This window comes from Drosophila ficusphila, unplaced genomic scaffold (genome assembly GCF_018152265.1).
Source record: "Drosophila ficusphila isolate 14025-0441.05 unplaced genomic scaffold, ASM1815226v1 contig_106, whole genome shotgun sequence".
Taxonomy (NCBI): domain Eukaryota; kingdom Metazoa; phylum Arthropoda; class Insecta; order Diptera; family Drosophilidae; genus Drosophila; species Drosophila ficusphila.
Window position 1 is genome coordinate 2047803 of NW_025063993.1, and position 22557 is coordinate 2070359.

Sequence of the window (22557 nt, forward strand, 5' to 3'; positions counted from 1 at the left end):
GGGAGCGAGAATTATGTGCCGTCGCAGGGAAAATATGCTGCCCCTCGAGTGCCGAGCTGGAAACCCAATTTGAGCCGGCCGTGGATTGATCCATGTGTGCAGACTCCGACGCGAACTGCATCTAATTTGTGATAATCTGTGGGAAGTGCACCGGCAGACTCCAGACTGCAGACTCCAATTGCATTCGGACTAGGGCAATTGTGGGAAGATTTCCGAAGAAGCCGGCGATGCTCTCAACACCAATAATGGAGGTGAAGGGAGCCAGATGTGTGAGGTGTTGATAGTCGGTCTAATTATGATTATATAATGAAATGATTGGCAAAGAAATAACATGTGTACAGCGGTGTAATTCAATGGAAATGAGTTGATTACTGCACTGAATGTTGGTTACGGAACGCGGAAAGCGTTTGCGAGCAATGATTTACGCAACCTGACTGACTATCTGAGTATCTGAGTATCTAACTATATGAGTATCTGACTATCTGAGTACGGGAGCGATCTAACGGAATGCCGTCTTTAGCAAAATGGAATAGAAAGACGGCTTACCAATCCGTGATATCTCCGCTCAAAACATATCTGATCTGTTTGTGAATTGGTTATATCCTCGTAAGTCCAGAAGTCCACCCTTTCCTTACTTCTTATCCCACCAATCCTCCTAATGCTCTGTAAGCCTTCCTGCCACTCCACTTTCACTCGTTCAATTCCAAATGGAATTCCGTCAAAATGTGTTTAACCCAAGATCCCACATGCAACCCATTATAATTGGGCTTAACCCTGCCTTCCCCCCTTCTGTTCGACTGAACCAGTTGCCTTGGCAAGCAGACAAACCACAACCCAATCAACTTTCTTGCTGCCAACCCCATCACACTAATTGTATGTCCTGGCTGACTTTGCCGGGACTTTTTCAGTCCCAACCCTTTGGCCCACCTGTCGTTTGTTTTGTAATGCAAATCTTTTTGCTTTCATCTGCTTGTTATAAATCGAAAGCTATTAACCGAAAAAAGGGGAGAGCCTGGGGAGGGAACAACTCAAATTTCTATGCCAACTGAACACCCTCCATCGGCTTTGTGGCGTGTGTGCGCTTGTGCTATTTGCATTTGAATCATTCGTTTGTGCGAAATCAGATTAAATCGTATAATCGAATCTGATGCTATATAGTGTGTGTGGGGCCGTTCCACATGCCAAACCGATGACAAAGAACTGATGCAGGCGCAGGAGCAACCAATCAGGTGGACAGCAGCGCAGAAAAAACGGAAGAGGAAAAATTTATGTATTGTATAAAAATCAATAGCGAGCGGGGCCATTGAAAATCCTATGCACATAAACCCGGGCACGTACAAAACGTTCTGGCTCCAAAAAAAAAAAAAAAAAAAAAAAGAAGAAGAAAAACACAGACCCGAAAAGGTGGGGAGCGGTGAAAGGAGGAAGGGAAAGGAAGGGAAAGGGAAAAGCAACCGCAGGAGCTCCCAAAGTTATACCAGACACATGCGGCGGGAAAATACTTTTCAAAGTGAATCAACAAAGTCGCAAAAACGAGGAAGCGAAAGGGTTGAGGCTGAGCTCCTGTTGAATCCGATGGCAAATGCCAGAAATCTTTTTGTCTCAGCTGATCAAAAACAGCAACAAAGTGGGGCGAAAATACACAGGGAAGGAAGTTGGCTTGTTGAAAATTCAAATTAACTCGATCATAAAAGCCGAGATGAGACTCGCTCGAACCCTCTTGCCCACCCAGTTTGAAATGCTCCTCCTTCTCCCCCAAAAACCCATCCTTGTTTGCCTTACACTTTACGCTACATTTTAACTTCAAATTAAGTTTGTGTGCACGTAGCAAACACAACAACAACAACAATAACAACATCTGGGGCTTAGGGGGAGGAAAACCTTTTTGCCTTTGATTTTCTATTTCTTTTTGGCCTGGCTTGCACTTTTTTTGCCGCCTCAAGTGGCCTCAAACAGCATTCGACTTCGTCTTGGCTTTGGTCGTCTTGGTTTCTGTGAAAATAGTTCGTTAGCCTTTCCAAAAAGAAGAAAAACTAAATTGTGCTCCCATCCCCCATTCCCCACTCCCCATTCCCATCTCCCCCTCCACTCGTTTGCCATTCAAAAAAGGGCAAAAGACTTTTCGGAGTCAGTGTGTGGGTGATTGGTTTTGAGCGAACCAAATTATTGGCATTTATTTCTCGTTTTGACTCTGTGAGCGTCACAACTGAACCATCTAATGCGCTTACATGGAAAGGGGGAAGGGGAAGGGGAAACAGAAGGGGAAGGTTCGGGGTCCAATCTTAATGCCGCCTAATTAGCAGCCTGAATGCGCTAAGACTACAAAAGCAGCCAAAATCAGCAGCCGGCAGAACGAAGCTCTCCAGGGAGAGAGAGTGGCGGCGGCGGGTGAAACGAAAGTTTTGGCAAATTGAAAATGCGCAAAATGACTTTGACCAAATCCCCAGTGCCAATTGGCAAGTTACAATGGCCCGGCAATGATGGGTGGCCGCGGGGCGGGTGGAAAGTGCTGAGTAAGCGGAAAGTGGCACAAGGAAATGCTCTGCCGAAGAGGTGGAAAATGGCTCGCAGCAGCGAACAGTTGGATCGATAGTAAATAGTTGGCGGTTAGCGTAGGAAAATCGTAACTCTTGTGGTTCGATTCGAGGGTATTGATGACAGTATGATCTGGCTTGGTTAATCATGGCTATACCTACATACCATTCTAACAATGAATTGAACTGCAAACAGAAACAAAGAAATATCGTTTTTGCAACGGGATCATAGCAGTTTCATTGTTGCTTGCCCCTTCCCAATTAACTTGAGCCATGGGCTAATCCCAAATTCCATTAACACGAGAATTGAAACATCGAAATGCGCAAACAGCCGTCGATCTACATTTATGACATTTCGTTTGTTCGCCGATGATTTGCCGGCTCACGAAGTGACCCAGCAGATCTGCAATGGGCCTTGTCAAACCCCCTGTCAGTGGCATTATACCCGCTCGCAAAGCGGCAATCCTGGCACTCTACCATAAATCCCAGGCCAGACCAATCCGATCCCAAGCCGAGCCTGCCATGGAAGCCTCTTCTCATCGCTGCCAGCTTAGCGTCCATCCCCTGAGAATCCATCCCCGAGTTCACCCCTCTCCCCTGGAAACCCCTTGTGCCGGCAGAAAGATCCTCAGCTGCTGGCTTCGTTTTGTTTTGTATTCTTTTTTTGTTCAATTTGAATGATTTAACATAAAGCGAGAAGGTAAGGCCGGGCAGACACACAGGAACACCCCTCGGCTGCTGCCATTGTTGCTTATTCTTGTTCGGCCTTATAAGTGCGATTCTCCGACTCCTTGCAACACGCGGCCAGAAAACTTTAACAACCAACAAAAACAAGCAACAACCAACAACCAACAACAAGCGGCGGCAACGAGCGCGCGCAAATAATTTCAATCGTCGTGAATCATGAATAATTCAAAATCATCATTACCAACACCTTTTGAGCCGGGCCTGGGAATCAGGATAAGGGGCGGGGGAAGCAGCGGGGGTGCGGAGCTCGGCACGCGGAGTGTTGCCCAAAATGTTCACACTTCCAGAGGCTGGCAAGCTGGCAAACAACAACTTTTGCTCAATCTGCAGTCAGCGCTTCGAGTGGACAATGGGGGTGAGGGTTCGCGAGGGGCGGGGGAAAAGAGGGGGGCGGCAGACTGAGGAGATGCCGCTCAAGTGCTAAAGTGAGGCGGATTACCAAACCAGCAAAAGCAAAAGCTGATGCTGATGCTGAAGCTGAAGCTGTAGCAACCACCAAAGCAACGACTTCTTGTGCAGCACCCAAAAAAATAACAGAAACAACAACTGAAAAAAAAAAAAACAATGGAAAAGGTAACACGCAAGACCGAAGTAGCTAAATACCCTAAGGCACAATGGTTGTTAAAATTCTAAAATAAAAACCTCAAAGAAAACGACATAAATGATCAACTGAACAAGGGAAAGAAATTAAGCAAATAAACAAATATTGGCAGAGTTAAATACAAAAAATGGCTTTCATCTTTTAACTTTTACAGAAAGCTAAAACCATATTTGACATTCGAAAACTCTAAGAAGTGCTCTGCTTAAATCAGAAGACCCTTCTTCACAAGGGTATCCAATGCAGAAACAACAAATACCAAAAACACCTCCGCCCCCTTGGCACGCCTTAGTTTGAGGCTGCTGCCGCGTTGTTGCAGTTGGTGTTTCAGCGTCTATTGTATTCCATCGTCGAAATATGAGGCACGACTCTGGCATTAAACTTCAAAATAAAAAAGATACGAAAACAAAACGACCGCTGCAAAATGCCAAAATGCAGCCGTGTCGAGGACTCTGGTGTTGGCCAGGCCAAGAACAATAAAATGGGCACAACACCAGCGTCGCGCAAAAGTACAGAAAACCAGAGGAGCGAAAAGATAAGCGGACGAGACGAGCGATGGAAGCTGCCGAGGATGAGGATGATAGTTGCTGCTTGGAGGACGGAGGATGGAGGATGGAGCTGGGAGCTCCGAGGTTGGAGGATAGAGGGCAGGGGGCAGAGAGCTGAGGATGGAGCAGCCACTTCAGACATGGGATGTGCAAGTGTTGGCCAAGAAATAAAAGTTGCTGACCTTAAGTCTTGGGTCTTTGTCTTTGTCTATGCAGTCGGGGTAAAGTTTTATTTTTTTTCCCATTTTGCCCCTCGCTTTTTAAGGATATGAGGCAAATACGGAAAGTTAGTGCTGCAGTTGTGGGTGCTGGAGGCGGGCTGCTGGGGAGGCGGGGCGCTGTGGCAAGCTGCAGTGGCAGCTGTTTAATAAGTTCAAGCAATTAAAAGTGTTTTCAGAGGTTGCCACAGGAGGTGCTTCGCGGAGAAACTTCTGCTAGTCGTAGACATTAATAGGCGCATAAAACTGGAGTGGCGGAGAAGGTGGTTCGAGTCGGGTTATGGCGTTGTCTTAACGATGTGAGGATCATAAATGCGGCTTAATGATGCCACCACTTTGACTGCTCGAAAGGATTTTGAGTTCTCCTCCAATCTGGGAAGTGGTTGCTGAATCGCTGAATTCCTTTAGAGGCCGTGGTTGCTCAACACGATCCATTAAGACCCTCGGCGTCCTTCAGTCAATCCACTTGCCCAACTTCAAGACATCAAGAATAAATCGCAGCCTTGCTTTCCGTTTCAAAATATCAAACGCAGACTCCGGTCCGTACATTAAAAGTGCCCCGAACAAAATCCCACATCAATTTGGGTCATTAAAGTTCCGGGGAACACAAAAAACTTTGCCGCCAAATGCAGCCATTAAAACTGCCAAACAAAATAATTTCCGATGGCGGGGCAGCGAGGGCCACAACAATCAACTATTAAAAAAGGTAGAAGCGTAAAAAAGTGCACACAAAATCAAACATAAAATTAAATTAATGGCCTAAACACTCACCCCCACTTTCCGATCCCGCTTACCGCTTCCCGCGCTCGGGCAACTTTGCCTGCCAAAAAAAGGTTCAATTTCGGCCATTAAAATTATGGAACAAAGTAAGGGAATATTTCTTTAAGCTCTCTGATATTTATATGTACGTATATATAAATTGGATGTTTACGAGGATATTTCCCGATGTTTGTTTATGGCCGGACTTTTATACGGCCAGCTGCCGCGGACCCACCAGTCGAAGATAAACGTTCCATCGCTAATTTGAGTCTTTGTCACGTCTTACCATATGGAAATATTATTTGTAAATACTTTTATGTTCCGTACGTGACCAGGACGGGGGTTTCGGCCCGAAATCCGGATGGGCGAACGCGGGGGGATCGGGGGTCACTTGATAGAGTGCGTAGAACGCTGCCCGGAGACACAGAGCTCCGTGCGAGCTCCGTGCGAGTGCGAGTTGGAGTTCGACTTTGTTTTTTATTGCGGCGACGAAATCAAATAAAGCGCTCCGAGTGGGTGCGGAAGCCTTCTGCCCTCGTGCACAAGTATGAAAAATGTGTATTGCAAATTTGGCAAACGCAAATCCCTCGAAGAGGCAGAGATGTCATCGTAAAATTGCCAGACGGCTTAGCGATGGCAACGAACGAATAAATAAAAATTATTTCCAGATGACATATCAACGCGACTCGCTCGCTCGCTGGTGCTGACACCTTAAAACCCAAATGCGCTTATAATACAAAATGTTGCGTGTGCCCCTTGAGGAGCGAAGTCCTCGGAAAGGAGACCAAAAATAAGCGGGCCCAAATCCGGACCGGTACAAATTGAAACGTTGAAGAAATTACAAAACTGTGCAGACTCGCCGTCAGAAGTTGGAGGAGATGAGGAGCTGCGGGACTCGGAGGACAGAGGACAGAGGAAGTGGCAGCCAGTGGCAGTGGCAGCCAGTGGAGAGCGGGCCGAAGGAGGAACTGAGGCAGAGCCAGGCGAATCGCAACTGTCAGTTGCCTGGGCTCCCCGTCTCAGACGTCAACTTAACGTGAATAATTGTCTAAATCCCAACGACAAACACTTATTGTCCTGGATTAGCAGGCAGCCGGAGTCGGAGTCGGAGCCGGCTAAAAAAGAGAAAGAGATCTGAGGAAAGCAAGGGGGATCGGGGGTAGAAACCAGGAGGGGAAACCGAGAGGGGATTCGCACCAGAAGCCCAAGGACTGCGTGTAAAAAATGAGTGGCAAAAACTTTGAAATGTTTCCCCTACTTTTTATGCCACAGACTATTCCAGGGGATTGAAAATGGGTATATAAGCCAGGTGATATAGGAGTAAAAAACGAAAGGTTGCCAACAGAATGATAGCGGAACAGAATGAAACAGCTTCGTTCAGGAATAATCATTTTAAATTGAGTCTGAAAAACAAAAATCAAAGTACTAGTAATAAAAATAACAAATAATACCTATTAAAACAAAGATAAGTTCGTATTCGTTTAAAAAGAGAAGCTAACAGAAGGTGGCACCGATTTCCATATTTTCCCAAATTTTTCTTCACCTCCAACTGCGACATTCTCCAATTAAAAACTTGAAAGTTCAGAGAGCACTCCCCATTCGTAGCCTTTTCTCCCCGAGGTCAGCTAAGCTCTCTCTATTTGCCTCACTTAGGGTTTTCCCCAGGTGCGCCGGAGTATTTCGGACTGGTAAGCGTTTTAGATTTAACAAGCTACCAGAGTTCGGTCGGGATTTCCACCTTGGCCAGAACCGGGATAGCACGAGTACATAAAGAAGAAGTTTCAGCGTCATCGCGCCCACCTCCTTTTCCCTCTTCTGTTTACCTTCTGCATTTCTTTGCGTTCAATTAATTTGCTCACAATTTGGATAGCAAAGAGCCCAAGACGAAGTGAACCTGGGCACAGGAAGGTTGGTAGTGAGGTAGTGGGTAGTGGGGTGGTACGTATATAGCAGATCCCTACTCAAAGACAAAAAGCAAACTTTAAGTAGCAAAAGTAGCAGGCATGCGAAAGAAAGAGAAACCATAAGGGAGCGGCAGCCGGGAGGACTCGATATGTAAAAAGGCATTGTGGAAAAGTTTCTCCAGGAGGAGCCAGCCGCCTCTCGGATCCCCTGCGGAGGAAAAGTTGCCCAAACTATCCGTGAAAACCCCTTCACAACTCGCAGAATCAGCTGCAGCCAGGTGGGGAGCCTCAGCCCCAGCACCAGGTGAGCATCGGCAACTTTTCGATTTTATTGCTGACATGGCAAGTGCGTTTGCAACCCGAGAACACATTACGGCCCCAGCAATTGCAGTGGCACCTCATGCGTGCAAGGGAAACTCCAAATGCGGAAACCTTTTAGGTAACCACCGCAGAAAAGCAGAAAGAAAAAGGTTCAATTAGATCTAAGATGCTCGATACAACAGATTACATATGGCAACGGTTGTTTAAAACTAGTGAAAATTCGAATGTGGAGATATCTTAAGTTGAAATCATATACAGTACACATTTTGAGGTTTCATCTGCATTTGAAGTAGGGTTTAACAAAAGTATTGTTATTCTTTCCTCGCCAACTGAGGTATGTAAATTCCCGAACCCTTTTGCAGCCCCGATTCATGGTTCATTAACTTTGTTCCCGAAATTTCTTAATTAAAAACGAGTCCACCCGTCCACCCGTGGATTGAGCGCACTCAATCCAAACAATCCGAATTCGTTTACAATTGCCAGTTGGCTGCGAAGGATTAGTTTCAGATTTGTTTACCTCTATAACGAGGAGCACGGGGTGACCGTCACCCCGGATCCGAAACCGGTTATCAGAGTTAGTTTTCGGGGAGGGACGGGGAGCTCTGACTGATATATGAGCACTCTAACACACATACAAACACACACACACACACACACAAACACAGGCGGGCAACTTATACGGCTCTATGCAAATCTCGGGCAGAAAGGGACAAAGTTTTTAACACACCGTGCAAAGCCCGGGCTCGGACAGAAAGGATATGCGAGATGATATATATGCAAATGCCATTTGAGAGGGTCGCCGTAGGAGTGGGTCCTTTCTGGGGCGACAAGTATGCGCCGCTGCTGCTGGTAATGTCCTTCAAGGCCTGCGAGGGTCCTGGCGAGCTTTTAAAACTTTCTAGCCTGCCGAGGCCCAGGCTTTAAGCACAACGAATTTCAATTAATAGCCAGTAACAGAGACAGAGGCAGATTCAGGGGCAGAGTCACAGGCAGACCCACGCAGACACACGCTCCTCGGGCCGAGAGCCATTTCCTGCCAGTGTCCTTTCGGCCCACCCACTTCCTGCCGCCCTTTGCCTGCTGCCTGCCTGCTGCCTACTGCCTGCCGCCCGCCGGCTGACACTAAGCCCAAAGGCTAGCATCGGCTCAGCTGTGTGGACCACCAAGTTCACTAGACAATTTATTTTTGCTTTCGATTTTCCAAGCTGTCAGTTCACGCTTAAATGCGCACAGTTCAATTTAAAATGGTAGCCCAGGACATGCACAAGGATACGCCTCTGTCAGTTGCCGCTGCCTCGCCAGTCCTGTATCTGAGTTGCCGAGTATCTGAGTTGCTGAGTATCTGAGTATCTGACTATCTGGGCATCCGACTATCAGAGAATCCGAGTATCAGAGACCCTGATGGTGTTTGTGTATCTGTGTTTGGCTGCACTGCCTGCAGTCGCAGTCGCACTCGCAAACTGGGTTAAGAGGTTGTTATCCTTATGCCGTGTTTTTGAAAATAGGCAACCAACTTGGTGGCCCGAGCCCCCCCTGGTGGCCTGTTTGTGATGCCAGTGGCTCATATCCGCTGCAGACACACGAAACGTCCTGGCTGCCAAACCGCAGAGGGAGTGGAAAAGTGGGAAAGCAGGAAAGCGGGAAAGCGAGAATGCGAGAATGCGAGACAGAGACAGCGCTCTGCTGATGATCACAAGGATTCCGCGTCATCCTTTTAGACGCGAGGATGATGGCGGCGAAATTATGAGCGCAAAAGCATTTGCATTCATTATGTATGATTTTTTATTCCTCTGCTGGAATGTTGCTCTAGAAATTAAACTAACGCCGCTCGTTAGTCTCAGTCGCATCTCCGGATGGGATGTTATATGGTTTTGCGGGGGCTGAAACGAGCTGCCGGCTTAAATGCAATTCCACAAAGCGTTAATGGATTTTTTCGCATTTCTCGTGCCACTTTTATTATTATTTACACTTGGTAATGCCACGCGTAAGCGTGCTTCTGCCTCAACGAGCTCTTAAAGGGGCACTCAATTTAGTGTTTGGATTACTAATTAAAGTCGCGTAAGTGGATAAGTTACGAAGGAGATTGGGTTTTTAAAATAAAATTATGAGCACAAAGCCTCATTCACACAAGTAACTTTAAAATTGACAGCTTCTGGAGATCCTAAATTTCAATAGAGCCCACTTAAGATAAGTCTGAAAGTCTTTTCTGAGCCACCCTAATGCAGAATCTTTCCTTTCTTTTCCTTTTCATGCGACATTTTTGCGGAGACAGAGGTTAAGAAACGAAGCATTTATAACTTTATTATCGCCTGCCCATTGTTGATAACTTCCTTTTTGTGCGTTAAATGCATTCAAATTCTAATTTCCCGAGGCAACTTTTTGCCAAAGGATGCTCCTAGCTTAGGGTCCTGGTAGTGGGTCCTGGTAGCGGGTCCTGGTAGCAGGAGGGCCACTTTTTCTCGTGCTAAATGATTACACTTAACTAGATTTGCATATATTTAAACATTTCCTTATGCGCACGCAACACGAGCTGTGTGCACGTGGTTCTCGGTTCTCGGTTCTCGGCCCTCGCTTCTCCTGCTCCTGTTCCTGCTCCGGCTGTGTCCTGTGCACAAAAGGATTATTAAGGAGCTTCATATGTAAATGAAAACCAAATGCACACGACGTCGACAGAAGGATGGCCGAGGCAGCAGAGGCAGCAGAGGCAGCCGAGGAGCGAGACAGATAACCTGGAAGCCACAGTTTGGCAAACAGAGGCGGCAGGAGGAGCTCCAGCCTCAGCCAGACAATGTTTGTCCTGGGATCCGGAGGGGAACCCTGCTGAGCCAGGACGAGTGCGTGTGCGGGGGGCTACCTTTCGAGCCCGGCTAGAAAGTAGGTGAAAGCCAGAGGCAGACGGAAAGCCAAATGGAGTGCCCGCACCCCTTCGCTCGCTCGCTCGTTCGTTGGCCCGTAATTTATGCTTAAGATAAAGTCCTTGAATAAATACATGGAAAATCCTTTGAAATTGAAATTAAATACGAATATCATCTTTTTTTCATCCACATAAGAGCGAGACAGGGGCGGCTGAGACTGGGCGGAGGCACAGGGAAATGCAGACAAAAGGCGAACGGGAAATGAAATTAACATTTGAGTGCGCTCCCCAAAATTAAACGAGACTCCACAGGAATTGGGAATTGCGGTGCCGAATGGGGGTTGTGGGATGTGGGGAGTCCGGCCAAGCACACACACGTATTTATTTATTGAAGCTTTTTCGGGTTTAGATATGTGAGCCATCTTATTTAGCATTTCTGGTATTTTCCCAGCTGCCTCCCGCTCGCTCCTTCTCCTTTTGAGTGTGCTTAGATTGGGGTAAAATTCCCATAGATTGTGAGGCAAAACATTTTTCTTAGCCATTTGCCATATGAAATTAATTTTACAGTCAGCAGGCATGGCTCGATGCAAAGCCTTCAGTGGCAAACAAGCAAAGAAAGCATTTAAGGCGAATTTATTTTCCAGGGGGCGAGGTTAGAGCTTGTGGTTACCTCTGCAAAATTGCAGGGAAACTGGAGCAGCCCTGCAAGATATTCTTTAATCTAAATCGCTTGGGAGACAAACTTGCCTTAAATCGCACTCAAAAAGTAATAAATGACTGAGCGAATTGCTGACTAAAATTTAATTTCGGGGCACCTCCTCAACTGTTGCATACTTGTCAGCTAGTTCATCTCATCTGCTCGTATCCTTTACTTCAAATTTGTATTCCCATCTGCATTTCCATTTTTGCAAATGAAGTTGCTGCTGCTTGGGTCCTGGCATTCACAATTCAGATTCTCGTTAGCTGCAGTTTGGTTATGATTTCCTGCATCTCTGCTATTGCTATTGGATTTCCCCTGGGTATTACATATTAACAATCCTTTTTGTTCTCGAGCGGGACACAGCTTGAATCTGCTTTTCATTAAAATTAATATTAATTTCACCTGAACGCACTGGTTTAAATTGCATTTGCACAACCGAAAAATCCCATTGAAGTTGCAGTTGTTGCAGTTTTGAAGCTTTGGCCAATTGGCTCATATAAATTGCATTGCATTTTTCCGGGGCCCCTTTGGCAAAGTTTTATTATTGGAAAAACAAACATATTGCAGCTTGTCTGTTGGACTTTTGTTATTGCATTTTGAATTTGCGGTCGGGAAACAGGGGGCATGAAATGCCTCTGGCTCCGCATAGAAAAGCAAAGCACAAAAATTAATTATGAAACATTGTTGGAAATTGTGTAAATATGTATCAATGAAAATGCAAGGCAAACAAAGCAATCCTGGTCGAAATGCAGAGCCTGATCGTCCCAGGTGAGCCCCGAACATTTAAATGGGATTGAAAGTGATTTTCAAATCAATGAAAACAGTTTACCAACATTTGGAACAGAAATTGAAATATTTTCATAAGAATTACAATATCGCTCGGCCGAATTCCTCTTGACGGGCAACTGCATTTCCACACAGGTTTGGACAAATAAATCCCTAAAACATCGCAAATTTTTCACTTTTCCCGCCAACGATGGCAAATGTTAACCAGCATGGAAATTGCAGCGAAATTTCGGGCGCGAAAATAGATACGTCATAGATTTTGTTACCTAGTCAATTTATTTGGCCGCTATTTTAGTTCGCCGCCCGAAAGCAAATCAAAAACCATCGAGAAGTGTCTAAAATGTGCAATATGAGTGCGGGACGGGGCAGGGAGGGGCAACGAGGCCCATAGGCTATATAAATTTCAATCTATCATTTATTTAAGTCCTAGGCCAGCGGCATAGGAGCTGCGCCCGGACCGAGGCTCTCATTGCCATAAATCCCCATCAGAGATACGCGTATATTTATTTACTGCAGCTCGCCCAGATACAGATACAGTCACCCCCACCGACACACACACACACACACACACAACCACCCAAACACACAGCCAGGCGGAGAGGACATCGTCGGGCGACAAAAATTGTAGCCGAAAAATAAAATAGCTCCTCCTGCCTTGTTTCATATTTTATTTGTGTTTTATTTCTGCCTTTTCTGGTCTTTTTCTAGTTTTCTCCACCGTTGCCACTGTTGTTCCTTTTTCCTGTGTAAATATTTTGGAAAATGCGTTTTTCTTTACTGTCGCCTGCCGGTGCCGCTGCCGCTGTTATATCTTTTTATACACCTCGCTCCTCCTGTATATATAGCGCGCAATGAAAAAGGATTTTTTGGCGATTCCCGCCGGGCTGCCAATTTTTATGGTTAAAATATTTGTGTTGCTCTCGTTGGAACGCGGGAACCTGCTAAAATATTTATGACAAGCGCCGGGGAATACCCGACATACAATATTTCAATAGCGAAAATAAAATTCTTAATGTTTGGTTGGTAATTAAAAAAGTCCAATTGAAATTGCCCCGAGGTGGAAAGGGGGAAAACATGGCAGCGGGAAATTGAAGTGGCGGTCATAAGTAGCCCAAATGAATTTTTATTGCTGTTCATTAGGCATCGAATGGCATCGAATCAATCAATTGTGGCGTTGCTGCCTGAGATCAGAATGAGATCGCATAGGGGTTGGCAGCATATGAACGATTGGAACCGAGAAGGGAAATTGAAAGGGAAAACTATTGGCTAAGCCGGAAAGCCCTTCGATAAACGGGCTGAATTTTGTATTGTATTCATTTGTGCCATCGGGGACCTTTAAAATTGGCCACTGTATTCCCGGCAAAACTTTTAATTACCCCCTCCGTTCCCACTATTTTACTCTCTGGTTTCCATTCTGTGCTCGCCTGCATTCGGCAATTCCAATTAAGCTATCATATTCTTGTCTCGGAAACTTTCCCCGAATCAAAACTTGTGGCTCCCCCGCTTCTCACTGCACCAACCACCTCACCATCAGAACTGGGCTAACGAATATGTTCAATTTTGTTCCTGAATGCCAGCCGAGCACAACAAAAACTTTATCTTAATAATTTCCATATTCCATAAGTTTAACATTTTTCCACAAACTTCTATAGCTCAAAATATTCAGAAAGTCGAACAACCGAGTGCGGATCCCAAGCTTGTTCGGCTATATCTTAAAGCTTTCTAACAACTCTCTACAATTATTTTTACTAGAGTTCAGAAATACTCATACTTTATTTTACTAAAAGTAAAAAAATCAGTTCTTTCTTAATTATCTGTTGTTTGCGTGCAGCAAAGCGCCAAATTCTTTGCGATAAGATTGTTAAATTAAAATAGCACGTCAATACAAACGTTGCAAAAAGTTTTTTAATTGAAATGTATAATCCAAGCTATTAATATGAATGCTAAATAAACCAAAACAATTTTTCTAACTGAATTTTTGGTGAAGAAATTAATCCGAAAAAGCCTAATGTTTATATTTCTCAAGTGTTTTGAATTGTTTTCCGATTGGACCACTTTCCCAAAAACCCTATACAACTTGTAAAAACCCATTTTATAACTACAAGGCCATGTCAAGTTAAGGCAAAAGTTATATTCCTTAAAAGAAATTTCTTTATATGAAATAAATAAGTTGAATTAAGGTCCGTATTTATCCCTATAATGGAATCTTCTTACAGTGCTACACCTGCATCAGTTCTTCCCGCTCTTAGTGGGGGCACTTTTCCCATTTTCTTTTGTGGCTAGAATGCAAAACTGCAAAGCCCCTAAAAAAAGGAAATACTGATTGAATGGCATTCCATTGAGGTTGATGGATGCATTAAGGGTTTCTCCCGGTGCTCCATGTCCTCCCCTTCTCCATGTACAACACACACGCACACTGGCGCAAGTAAAGTTTTGTGGTAACCGAAAACACACACAAGGCAAGCTCAGAGACAGAAACAGAGACAGGACAGAAACAGAACAGAACAGAACAGAACAAGAGCGAAAGGGACAGGGCAATAAAGAAGGAGGCGAGAGCAAACCTGCATGTGCAAGGCACATATCTGTATAATGCATTGCACTTAACATGCCACACACAGCAACCACAAGTGCCGCCATTGAATCCCACCCCCTTCCCTTTAGGTAATACATCATTTACGGTACTCACCTGAGGCTGGAGATATCGGAAAAAGTCTGTCGCTACTGCTGGCGTAATCCCGGCAACGTAACGTCTAATCCTTTTGTTTACGTTTATGCTTATCCACACACACAGTCGTACTCGAAGAGTAAAATTTAAATTTCGGCACACATTACGTGGGCGGCGTAGCGTTGCTCATCCGCCTCGTTGCCAATTGTTAAATCCCGCCACACACAAAACACACACACACACAGCCGCGCGCAACGTAAGCCGAGAGGCGGAAGCGTAACGGTTAACGGTTCGCGTCGCGTAACGTTCAGCCAGGCGTCCCTTTAATGTTCTGCAATTGTTGTTGTCGCTGCTGCCAGGATGCCGGCTCAAAAGAGCGAGACGGAGCGACGTGTGTTTTGATTTAATTCGCAAATTATGTGCTGCTTAGTTTGGGCACCGATTCCGATTTGCATATGAATGCCGCACTGTGAAACCGCGTTTTTCGTTTCTCGTTTTTCGTTTTTCTCCTCTTGTAACGTTTTATTTACATATTCTGGTTAATTTTGGGCAGAAGCACTCGCCACGCTGCACAATGTTTCACGCACAGTTCTGTCTCGCCTTTCGTGTTTTATTTTGGGAGTTTGCTAGTCGTTTCGTGCTGGAAAATGTTTTTCGTCGGCGATCATCCGCCCCGTGTACCGCTCGCTGGGAAACTTGGAAAGTAACTGTCTCCCATCGGCACGCCACCTGGCGTCGTCACCTCGGCAGAAAGAGCGAGAGAACGAAGAGAGTGACTGAGCGAGGCGGTGCGCACGCGCGAGAGAGCGCCTCTGTTAGCGTTAACATGGTTCAATTTTGCTCTCACTCGTGGAGTTTCAGCAAGCGACTGCTAACAGGGCTTTCCCAACAGCGGCAGGTGCATCTGGCAAGCCTCTGTTGTGGGAAATTGAAATGCCAGACGGGCAATTGAAAAGGTTCAAATGCCGTGCACGTAGGCTAATTACCGCAATGTAAACAACATTTTTGTGCCGCGCGCAATGCAAATTAACATTAGACAAAGGGCAATTGTTTTCGGCCACCGGATGGGGGAGTGGCATTGGCTGAGCTTTATTAATTATACTTTTTCGGCGGCTATTTACCATGCCACATATGAATGGTAACCCAGGAAATGGAAAACGTTAATGGCTAATGAAGTCATCGACGGATTTCGGACTCGTGAGAAGTTGGTACTTGTTTAACTGTAAGGTTATTGGTTTGGAAATTTCAAACAACTAAAAGTTTGCTTTAATGATAGTTCCTATTAGAATAAAAACATTAAAATAAAATTGTATTAAAATAAATATTAATATAATGATAAATATATTGTCAGTATACTAGTCCCAGCCTGATAATTTTATCAAATTAATTTGGTTTTCGACAAGGCATTATTAGAATACATAATGAAACTGTAGTTAATAGAAACGCATTCATATTTATGAAAATCTTTCAGAATTTAACATTAGCCTAACAATATTTTTTAGTTTACTAGAACACTCAAAGCGATTTTCTTTTGGCTATGAGCTTCTTGCCGTAACATTTAAAGTTAGTAATCCGACCCACGGGAACTGATTCCGCAAATAAACATGTTAATAGTCGGCGCACCGGCACACTCACACATTCACGCCCGTTTAACAGGGCAATAAAATGCAGGCTCAGTCTTTAACAGTCTGTTAGCATGAATCGCGAGCATTGAACGGCCATTAACATAAACGAAACGTCTCGAACTCATAGCAGCTGTGAAAGCGAAACGACACCATTAACAGCGTCAGATGCTCTCTCCTGTCAGCCCAAAGGCCCATTAACATTTAAATTAATAGCTGTAAACGACCGCTGTTCTTGGCCTAGGTTAACATGTAAACAAAGACGCTGTTAGCTGTCTCTGTTATTTGATTGAACCATGGCGCTGTTACAGCACACAGATAAACAACTTCACATCCAGTTTTCAAATTATTAACCAAAAATATGGTAGCATATATATTCTTTTAATGCTTAAACGCTTTTAAATTTTTCCTCAAGAATTGTGGAAACTTCAATGAATCCTTAATGCTGATTGCAAACTTAACTACATGTACTAATTTTCGAAAGTCAAAACAATCAATCCCCTCGACTATTAAACAGTTCTTGTAATTGGTAATTTGGTAATTCCATACCCTATCAACAGATTAGGCGAAGCCTCAGAAATGCCAGCATTCCATTGTCGACCGCACAGTGCTGTCAACTCTGTTAACGAAAACCAGTTTCAATTAAGCCGGATAACAGAGGTATTTAGCAGATGAAGAGAGAACCGGTTTTTCTCAATTTTCCATTTTCACGGCTGCCTCTCCTGCTCCCGCTCTCCCTGTCCTACTCTCTTTCTCTCTCTCTCGCCATTCATCTCTCGCTGGCGCTCTGTGGGTGGCTGGATTTGATGGCCTTGATGGGCGAGGGGGGCTGCTGAAATGGTACATTAATAAATGAGTGTTATATGCTTTGTCCTAGTTGACTTCATGACATTCATTCATTCATGGGATCGTCGGAAGCTCTCTCCTTCGATTCCCCCTCCCCCTTTTCCAACACCCCAAAAATGGGATTTTAAAATGGCTTTCCCCTCTTTTGGAGCATCTTTCGTGTCCTTGTCGCCTTAATTGGGTTTTTTATTAACTAAACTGCGTATATTTAAAATTATTTATTATTTATTCGCCCGCTGTATTTCGAATTCATTTCGCCTTAATTTATTTATGTCAGCTTTTTCATTGGCTCTTTTTCCGTGCAGCGAGCGTTCGAGCTCTTAAATTATTAATTATTTTCAGTTATTTATTTGTATTTATTTTTTGTCTCACCTTATCCTCGCTTTTTGTATTGTATTGATTTTGCAGTCATTAGTTTCCTCGCTGTTTGTTTTACATTTTATGTGCATTTTTAATTAGCTGACAGCATTGTTGTTTTTCACCTCCTGGACCCGACTGTTGTTGTTGGTTTTACTCTTGTTGTCCGCTGACCTTTGACACACTCGTAGAAAAACGTTGACAGTTTATGGTTGGCTTTAATTGGTTCCATCGCCCGCTCGTCAAAGTTAATGTAAATGGCTTGTCAATCAATCAGTTGATGGACCCGGGCCAGATATAGATTGAAAGCCCCATTTTTTATACATCCTGGGGGGATTAGTGTCGGGACCATGGTCCGTGGGTCAAACGGGAGCAAATGGAATAAGTTAATACCGCTGCCACGACTGCATGTGCTATTGTTATTCTGGTGACCCTAAAAACCTTTTAAACAAACCATTAAAATGTTTTGCGGCTTCAGACTTTAAGATATCCTTGCCGTATAAAAGGTTTTAGGAACAGGAATGATCTTATTCTTGACTTAAATTATTTTGAATACACGACATTTTTAGTTGTAATTGTAAATAATGTTTGTATCTTGCAGTAGGAGTTTCGTTAAAAATATTTAATATTTTCAAGTTTGTATCAAACTTATATTATTAACAAATAATGGGATAGAAAAAAGTTACTTGATGTCTCAAAGAAATTTGAAACTAATATGTGCATTTAGACCAAAATTAAAAATTACAAACTTTGCTATTATTACTTTCATTTCATATATCAACTTAGGATGTTAGGACAATACAGTTTCATATCTATTTCAATTCATTTATTGTTGCTTGCCAGAATAGTTCAAATTATGACTCGAGCACTGCCCCTATGTCTCTGAAATCACTGGGTCTAAAGATTTTTATCTTTTACTCACAAGAAGAACTGTCTTCAGTTTCTCCTGGTATCATCGTTATAAGTAGATTGACATATCCCATTCATAAATGTTCCCTTAGGACCGGGGTCATTAACTCAGTGCATCCCTCTCGAGCAAATGTTGACCTTTGAGGGTCATCAATCACATATGCACATATTATGGGTGCACTTCACGCCCTAAGCAGCCTTCTCTTTCACTCTCACTCGAAGGGCACGGGGCACGATCTACCTGTTGCCTGTTGCAGGTGAGTGAGCGCACCAATCGGAGGGTTTCTTGGCTGTGCTGTTCCCTGGGAACAGATTACGCGGCAACCATTGGTGGACAGCCATGATATTTTAAGGTAACTAGGCTTCTTTTGTGCTTAGATTTAAAAGTAGTAAGAGGCCTTTTAAAATTGGTTTGTCTTATCATTCCTTCGGAATAACTGTATGATAAGCCACTGTCCACTGCTCAATAATTCTTCTTAAATTTTGTTTGTTTATATTGATTACAGTACTCTGGGAATACAGAAATGATGAGCTAGAGGTTATTTTATTTAAGTGTTAAGCTTTATAAAAAGAACAAATAGTTTTCAAATATTTTTAATTTTAACAATAATTTTCAAAAAAAAAAAACACAATAGACCACTAAATAAATGTTTCTTTTATTTGTGAATAAAATAGGACACATAATAGGACAGTAGAAATAAGTAGGCGTATAATTTAGACTTATACAATTTGTCCTTTTTGCGAGGGTTTTAAGGACACATAGATTGCAAAAACAAGTCTACATTAAATAAAAGAAAAGTTTTTCAGTCGGTATGCATACTCTTAAGATACAACAAATATTTTTCGTACTTTTCGGACCTTGAGACTAGTTTTAAAACTTACAAGTCAAACTTTATAAAAATTTTATCGTAACTGAAGTATCGAAGAAGACATCCAGAAGACACCAGAAGACATAAAAACAAAAACAGCAAACGTTAAAATCGAAAACAAAAAGCTGTAACAAAACCCATAGAATTACATACAATATAATATTTATTTTCCGAGCCCTATTATCTTACGGATTTTCTTGAACCAAAAACAAAAACGCAATTGGCAAGCTAGTCTAATTTACTTAAGAAACACTTGCACAGTTGTACAACATGTATTATTAAAGCCAAGGCAATAACTCAGAAGGAAGCGAACATGCAAACATTCACTTTTACACATTTGTACAGAATTTATTCTCCCGAGGAACGAGAAGTTGAGAACTTATGCACTTAAATTTCATTTGGCGATTGTCCAATTTCCATGATGCATTTCCATTAATTTATATAAATTTATGCAATTACTTTTGTTTATTTACTTGGCCAGAAACCCCCTTCCCCCTCTCCTTCCTTTCAGCTCTGTGGTCTCCCGTTCGTCCTGTTTTGGTCTCGCTTCATATCTCCCCCTTTGCTCCCCTTTCCCCCCCGCTCCACCGCTCCTTGTTTGCATTGTGTGCCAGTGCATTGTCCTTGCAAAATATTTGGGTCACTTTTGTTGTCGCTGCTCAGTTTCGGTTGAACAGAGGAGGGGAGGAGCGGGGGGCTGGCTCAATTTTTTATTGACTTGACAGGACCTCCACGAGTCTTCTTCTTCTTCTCGCACTCGCACTCGCAGTCGCCGCTCCTCCGTGGCGCTCAATTTAAAGTCGCATTGTTGCCAACACATGTTTGACGTGTACAAATTTAATTTAATTTATTAAAATCATTATGTGCACAAAAGCAAAACAGGCGACAGAAATTACCCATGGAATGTCCGACCCCAACAAAGAACGCCAGCACACAGGACCAACCAGGACCAACAGTACAGGACCAACCAGGACAGGACGAAGGAGTGTGCCATTGAATAAGTTTTAATGATGATTGCAGCGGCGTGCAGCAAACCAACGACAAATAAAAACGAGATAAAAAACACTAAACGTGGGAGCTCCGACAAAATGTGAAGTTCGAAACACTGATATCCATTAAAATGATCAGTGACGAAAATAAAAGAGAAAGCCGTCCTTCAAAAAAGTACGTTGAGCTAAAAAAAACTAACTAAAGTAGTTTTAACTCCATTTACAAAAGTTCGTGATTTATAAAAGACTACAATGCCATTCCTGGTAATGGTTTACCTTAGTGGGTTTGTTCCTACTTCTTGATTAAATTAGTTAACATTAGTATACTATTATAAAGGTGCAGGTAATTACGTTCAGGCTCATAGATCTAACAAAACCCTGATTAAGGATAAGTTTTCGGACTCAAATCATAAGGACTATTCTCTTAGACCTAATAAAATTTTACAACTTTTGGGAGTAATCGACTTAACCACGATGCGGGTCACGCCTTTCATTTCCGAGTCATAATTACACCATGTGCAGTCTCGCTCCGGCTGGTCTGACCCCAAACCAGTACAGGATATCGGAGCAGGGACCTCGTCCGTTGACGAGGACAAATTCGTTGAGTGCGCCTCATAATTCCTGCCAGGCCCGAACCACTAAGAAACCGCATTTAAATTTGTCGCAATTGCGTCAGTGAGGAATACCTGCACAGCAGGTCCTTAGCTTCTCAACTGGCGGTCGGGGGTTGGTCGTCGGGGGTCGTGAGGTCCAAGGACCTCGGCCAGAACGAGGACAACGGCGCCGGTTAGCGACTTGATGGCCAGCTGGGCCGTCGAGGAACTGGCAGTGCAGCTCGATAGACGGGCTTTTGTTGTGTTCCAGTACATGCGACCGAGTGTCAGGAGAGTTGGCCAGGAACAACCTACGCAAGATAGCCAACCCTTTCAAGCAGGTCCTGTCGCCCTCCGTCGAAGTCCCTCTGTTGCGTCCGTCAGTCGGTGCGTCAATGACAGTCAAATAATTGACAGTAGTTGCGTGTTTGTGTGGCCAATCATCCGCCACAAACACGACGACCCATCCACACAGCTGCTGCCTAAACCCCCTGCGTATCCCGCCCCTGTCACCCCTGCCCTTGTCCTCCCCCTTCTCCTCTCCTCTCCTCTGCCCCCGCAGTTATCCTTTCTTCCTCCGGTTCAGACAGTGCACTTGGCTTCTTCTCTGGGCCATTCTTCTGCTTCTACACTGCGGGCAAACGGGATGTCTTCTTAGTAAATTTGAGTTATAAATAAGTGTTCAATTAAAAGAAGTACTTTTTTACCTTTTTTGTGCTTGCTCCTTCAAAAAAGTTCTTATAAATCATTTCGGTTAAAAAGGAATTGATTTATAGATATATGTTAGGCTTAATATAAAGTACGCATATTTATTTATACAGAAATGTTAGGAAACTTAAGTGTTGCCTCGCAGTGGTTTATCTTTGATATTTATTTACAGACTTTGTATGCCAAACTGATTTCTTACAATATTTGGATTTATTAATTTTTACATATGTATTTATATAAAACCAATATTAGCATTCTCTTTCAGTTTTTTCTATTGGGAATAAATACTTTTTCTGGTTACAATCAAACTTTTAATTGGTGTTTAATAAAGAAAAATAATTTATTTATTTTAATTGGTAAACTATTCCGATCAAAACCAAATTATTTCTCCTATTTAGGTTACAACCATTTATTTTCTCTATGGTATTTGTCAGCAACCAAAACAATTTGTATTGCAATTTCGCAATTTCGCACCTATCGATGCCGAGTTATTTGCGAGTGTACTCCACTCGAGGGAGGCGACAGCGTTTTATTATGGCAGACACGACACTCAGCTGCAGAGGGAGATGGAGAATGGACACGAGGAGCGGGAAGAGGAAGAGCACCAGGGACATCGCAGGAGCGAAAGAGAGAGAGAGGGACTGGGGACTGGGGAAACGAGTTATGTCTTTGGCCTGGGCATGGATTTTAATTTTTATTGCACACCCGACCCGCCTGCTTCCATCTCGCTCTTCCGGTCGACACCCCCCTCCCCTCCCCTCCCCTCTGCCCCTTCGCCTCGTGGCCCTGGTAATGGGCGAAATTGGTTAAGAAATTAGGGAAAATTAGGGGTTGGCAATGTCTGTTATTAGAGACTCTCGGCCGAGTGTGAGTCCTTGTCCGCAGCCTCGATGAAGGGCCCGAAAGCATGTGTGATGTGATGTGCAATGGGAACGAACTGCGACATTGCGACAACTCGACCGAGGGCTCGACGGATGGACGGATGGAGAGGGGAAGGGAGGGGGGAGTGCAAAGTGCCGCACATATTTTT

General features: G+C 43.8%; 1 protein-coding gene across 1 annotated transcript in view; it reads right to left on the reverse strand.

The window, feature by feature from the left end:
• Window positions 1-15322, reverse strand: part of LOC108093570 (MOXD1 homolog 2) — a 114761-nt gene extending 99439 nt beyond the window's left edge. Inside the window, exon 1 of the mRNA XM_017193665.1 lies at window positions 14656-15322. The gene's annotated coding sequence lies outside the window, so the exon portion shown is untranslated. The remainder of the gene's footprint in view (window positions 1-14655) is intronic.
• Window positions 15323-22557: the final 7235 nt, after the last annotated feature.